Here is a 6029-nt window from a genome sequence, read left to right on the forward strand (position 1 = left end):
CCCACCACCCACCCCCCCCCCACCACCTTTTTTGTCTCATTGGTATGTGTGTTGTAATGTGTGCTTGAAACTAGTTGAACAATTGATTTAACAAGAGGTTAATGACTTTGGAAAGATGCAAACACTTGGTGTTTTAGTGTGAAATGACGCTGCAAAATAATTGGTGTACAGTGTATTGTGCTTACTGGGCTGTCTATCTTCTCATCCAAGTTGGTGATAAATTGAATTGTATATTGATGAATTTGATGTCTAAAAGCAACATGTTCAGTCATGACTTTGCAGAGTTCAGAAACCCGGCCTTGAAAGCAGCGTGGTATTACGTCGTCCTGCCAGTGATAGCAATGTAATGACTGTTTCCTTTTTCCCAATTTCGTGGCATGTCCTGCAAAGAAAGTAATGTTCTGGACCAGACTCTCCAAAACACTGTTCATTTTGAATATCTTATCAGGCTAAGATAGTGAGCTAAAGAAAGATTCAAGAGAAAGTGAGGGCTGCAGATGCTGGAGATCAGAGCTGAAAATGTGTTGCTGGAAAAGTGCAGCAGGTCAGGCAGCATCCAAGGAACAGGAGAATCGACGTTTTGGGCATAAGAAGAGCTTATGCCCGAAACGTCGATTCTCCTGTTCCTTGGATGCTGCCTGACCTGCTGTGCTTTTCCAACAACACATTGGCTAAATCTTTCTTTAGCTGAAAATGATTTTTTTTTAAATGTAGTTTTGCTTTTCTGGTAACATCTATGTTTTATAAGTTTCTTTTAGATCTCCAACTTTCACTTTTTGTCTGTCTGATCAGAGTCCCTGCTTAGAGCAACAAACTCCAAATTTTGATGTTTAAAAATTATTAGCTTTAATTAGCAATCCTGGCGTTTTTGAATGATGATTTTGAATTTAACTGGTCTGTTCCATTTTTAAAAACTGTGACTAAATAAGGGACAATATCTAAAGTTAAACTTTGATACATATGCAATTTTTTAGAAGTTTGAAAAGTTTCGATAAATATGCTGTTTCAGAAGATCTCTAACCTTCTAAGGAAATTATGTTCCTTCAGAAACAAACTAGCCCTTTTCAACTCTGCACAGCTTATTGAAAATAGAAACATTTCATGGATTTGTTTTTGTGTGGGAACGGAAATAAATTAGAAAATAATGAGAAAGGTCGGTGAACAGTTAGAAAAGTGAAAATGAGCCCCATGTTTTGACCTGTATTTTACTTTAATTCAAAGCTGTTAATTGTACTAAAATTAATGAACAATTTTAATTAAGCAATGGAAGTAACAGCAAAGAGAGAATTTGGTACTAAAAATAAATTCTCATGTAACTTAAATGAAGTAACTGAGGAGAATATTAATCAGAATGTTGCAGATTCTCACTTGTTTGTCACCATTTTCTGTTTGTTACGTCACATTTCCAGTCACCTTCCCAAAAGGTTGGAATCTGAGGAAATGTTACCACTAGCGTGCCTCACATCATCATCAGTGATTCAGCATCGTGAACAGAATATCCACTCTCTCGGCAGAAGTGAAACAATTTTATGATCAGCTCATTGGTTGGTTTCCTGTTGCCAGGCTACTCTCAGAATAGCAAATCTATATTTTGCTATGAGGAAAACACAAAATACTGGAAATGTAAGTTGTGGCAACATCTGTGGAAAGAGAAGCTGAGTTTCATATTTCAGGTCTGAGAACTTTTCTCAACTGGGAAATGACAGTGTAATAGGATTTTGAGTAAAAGGTGCTTGGGAAAAGAACAAAAGGAAGATCTGTGACAGGATGAAAGGCAGGACAGATTGTGAGAAGAACTAACCCTCCAGAGCCAGAGGAAGTAATGATACAGGAATAAACAAAAGATGTGCCAAACTCGGCTTTTCCCATTTAGGTCATTTTGTTTTATTTTTAGTACAAACCCATATGAACTCCATATCTGACATGGTTAAGTGTGGGACAAGGAGGACTGTTTGGATAAGTAATGGTTTTTAAATATTGCATGTACTCCAGGCAAAATTATTTAGGCCAGTTCTGTTTTGCATGCAATTTGCTAAAACGAGATCTCTCTGCTTTAACATAATCTTAAAATAAAAATATTTTAAGAGAGGCTGGTCCTCTCTTTTTATATACAATAGACATTGAATAGAATTGCTAATCAGTCTGGCTCCATCTCACTGACTGTTGTGACAAAACTAGTTCTGTTGCTTGTGTTGAACATTCCTGAGTGTCAAATGCCACAGGCATCTTTCACAAAGGCTGACTAGAATGATAGATTTTATTTTCTATTTACGTGCTCTTCATTAAACATTATAGGGTGAATGGGTTTTATGTGTTAAATGTTGATATGTTTATGTTGACCAGTTGATCAATCCAATCGTTGCAATTATCCTGATGAGAAGACATCAGACAGAGCATCAATAGCTTTATAAAACCAAATTCCTTTGGGTCTGGGAACTGTGACTTTATGCTGCAAATGAAAAATGACATGTCTGTTTGATCGAAACTTGCTATCTGTCATTGAGATAGTAGTAATGTGGGACATGACAGATTGTAATGGTGCACGTTTTTAATTTACTGGCCTGAATCTTTCATTGGAACAATATTATAAAATCATAGAATGATACACTGCAGAAGGAGGCAGTTTGAATATTTGTGCTCGTGCCAATCACTTTACCTCGTAATTTAATCTGTATGTGTCATACAACTCTTAAAATAATTCTGAATTCCTAGATTGGAATCAGTATGCTTGTACAGCATAACCTATTAGAGGTCATTGTTAAAATCATGTTTGGCAAAGTTTGACTTTACAAATTGGACTTAAAATTTCATCACCAGCCCATTCAACATGAGATATGGTTTCCTTGCATTTTCATAACTCTCAATTAAACAGAACATTCTAAGTAGTTATATATATTTACAGTTATAGATGTTGAAAGGATGTTCCCCCTTGGAAGGACGAGAACAAAGGACAATTTACAAAGAGGTCTTCTGGAATTTTCCCCCTCGGACTTTTTGAAACACACTTCCTCAGAAACTGGTGGAGACTGGGTCATTAAGTCAATACTTTTTAAAATACTGGGAGATTTTTGATTCATAAAATTCTGTCATGATTGGAATAGGTGGGAATCTGAAATTGTCTCCAGAATCAGATCAGCATGATCTTCTTTGATGGTGGAGATGGCTCATAGGGGTAAATGGCTTTCTGCTGCCATTAATTTGTAAGTTTGTGAGGTTTTCACTCTGGTGTTCAATTTTGGTGTATTTGCTCATAAGTTATTGGTCAATGTGGTCAGAGTTGACACTTTGGCACTACAAGTTTGCTTATTTTTGTGTTGGGAATTTTGATGTAGTGTTCAATGCCATGCTAATGTAAGTTTTACCTCAGGAGGCCTTGTGATGCAGTGGGTAAGTGCCTCTGATCCAGAAGCTCTGGGATCAAGTTCCATTTCAGGATTTGATGGCCAAGGAAAGCATAGTTGTAACAGGGCCAATAAGTTGTGCATCAACTTCTAAATACTTCCAGCATATACCAATAGCAGCCAGCAAAAGCCATCGAGATTCCTGGTCAATCATGTGATGAAAAGAAAATTGAACCCTCTGCCATTACTAGACCTAGCTCTGGGCAGCAGCTTGCATAAAAAAGTACAAGTTACCATAGCAACTTGGACACTTTGAGATGGGGGCGACTAACTGGTTGACTTAGATGGCTGTCTTGGATCAGATTGGGATCAATAACACTGTTTGATTCCTGCTGTGGTTGGAATAGGATTTGGAACTGTGTTCTGAGAGTTGGAGCTTTATTGTGGGCAGACAACTGAAGAAATGTAAAATTAATGATGTCTTATCAGCTGGGTGATTTGAACCATTTCAAAGTCTTTATTTTACTCAATCATAAATCACTTCAACGTTTAATAGCTGGTTTTTCTTTGGCATTACTGGTGGTAAGTACCAGAACAAACATTTCTGTATTGCTGAAAAAAGGCAGATTTTGTTAAACTTTTTGTTTTGCACTTCCCAGAGCAATTTGCAAGAAATACCAATATAAGGGAAGAAACACATTCGTGCTGTATAGGAGGAGAGTTCAATTTGTTTGGCAGAGGTCTCTGATTTATAGATGTGTGACTGTGGAGACTGAATCAGTTAGATGATTGACAATTAACTGGCCAACTTTGCAGTTTAATTTTACACTGCAATTCCTTGAGCATTTTCTTGACTAGTGTAAGGTGAAAAGCTTTGACAAATCTTTTAATTTTTTTTCAACAGTGCATAACTTCTGTTCCACCAAATGGCTATTAGTAAACATTTAGACATTCATAGGACATTATTCCTTGTACCACAGTGTACTGTACATCTGCAATGATGCAGGGAAGCTTAATCAGGCTTGTCCTCCTACAATCATAAAGTCCGGTTGCAATACTTAGGAGGTTCTGAGATGAATAAGAGTGCATTTATAGAAAAATATGGATGATTATGGAATTCTGTTTTCTGAAAATGAAAATTGTTTATAATGAACAAAAGCAGAGGATGGATAATCACTTCTTTTGTCTATCTGTATGTTCGTGTCAGGCGTTGAGGTGGAAATTAAGAAATTGAAACTTTTGTTTTGAAAAATACAGGGAATTAATTTTAAATGACAATGAATATTATTATGAGGTAGTTACATCATTAAAAATCAGATTAATTATTATACATTTATATCAATTATTTTATGTTTAAAAGTATTAAAATATTTATAGATCTTAGATATTGTTCTGTAATCTTTCACATTTTGTGCTTACACTTGGATCCTACTTCACTATCCCACAGTTACATTTTATAGTTTGGAAGAGCTGCAACACAGAGGTTTCTGCACAAGCCTGGCATTGATTGTGCTTGGAGGACCCATGTTAGCTTGTCCCCCTATTTTAATCGCCTGCTTTCTTTTGAAAGAATCCCTTCTCCGTTTTTGTTATGAAATCCCTTCCTTCATAGTCCAACAGAGATTTCAAACTTGTTGCATGGCATAAATAAACATCATGCCTCTCCTCTGTAATAATTTCTTCCAGATATTAAGTAAGATCATTGTGCTGTGGATTCAACCCAACTTTCTTTGTATTCCAAGAAAAAGTCCTGCAATGGTTCCAACTGACCCCTCCCTCCAAAGATAATTGAGTGAAATTTAAGAATATTTCCTATGCATCAAATCTGCATTACTTAACACAGGCTATTTACACTTCAAATCCCAGAAACCATTGGAGTTAATTCCTTTAAGTTCAATTTAAAAACAAGCATTAACAATGGAAAAGATTAATACTCTCTCTGAGAAAGTTAGAAAGCACATTTTGTAAGCACATTTCAATATCTCTGGTGCAGTTTTTAAAAATCTGCATGAGATGGTATTTGCATTTTACCTGGTCACCAGTGGATCAATTTATATTGTAAAACTGAAGCCAGCATGCTAATGCTTAATTGACATTCATGAAATGTCCTCACCTGCCCAGGTAATGCAGTAGTAGTGCATTCATTTAGTGTTAGCCTTTCCGCTGAACTTCAAATGGTGGAGATCCTGTAAATTATAATGGGAAAGAAACTCGTGAGGAATGAGAAGAGTAACAGATGGAAACTGTAGGTTGGAAGATTTTAATGAGAAAGAAAATGAGTGATGTATGTGTGGTGAAATGCGCATGCTAAGTTTTCAGCTTTGCTAGTGGGTGTCAAATGGTTGATCCGAAATCAGTTGCTTGTAAGATATGATCTTTTAGGAGAAAGTGAGGACTGCAGATGCTGGAGATCAGAGCTTAAAAATGTGTTACTGGAAAAGCGCAGCGGGTCAGGCAGCATCCAAGGAGCAGGAGGATTGATGTTTTGGGCATAAGCCCTTCTTCAGGAATGAGGAGGGTGTGCCAAGCAGGCTAAGATTAAAGGTAGAGAGGAGGGACTTGAGGGGTGGGGGTGGCATTGGGAATACGATAGGTGGAAGGAGGTTAAGGTGAGGGTAATAGGCTGGAGTGGGGGTGGGAGCGGAGAGGTCGGAAAGAAGATTGCAGGTCAAGAGGGCGGTGCTGAGT

At 37.2% G+C, this 6029-nt stretch overlaps 1 protein-coding gene across 7 annotated transcripts in view; it reads left to right on the forward strand.

Moving 5' to 3' along the window:
• Nucleotides 1-6029, forward strand: part of mib2 (MIB E3 ubiquitin protein ligase 2) — a 212291-nt gene that overhangs the window by 908 nt on the left and 205354 nt on the right. The gene's annotated exons all lie outside the window — the stretch shown is intronic.

The sequence above is a fragment of the Chiloscyllium plagiosum genome, chromosome 34 (assembly GCF_004010195.1).
Source record: "Chiloscyllium plagiosum isolate BGI_BamShark_2017 chromosome 34, ASM401019v2, whole genome shotgun sequence".
NCBI lineage: Eukaryota > Metazoa > Chordata > Chondrichthyes > Orectolobiformes > Hemiscylliidae > Chiloscyllium > Chiloscyllium plagiosum.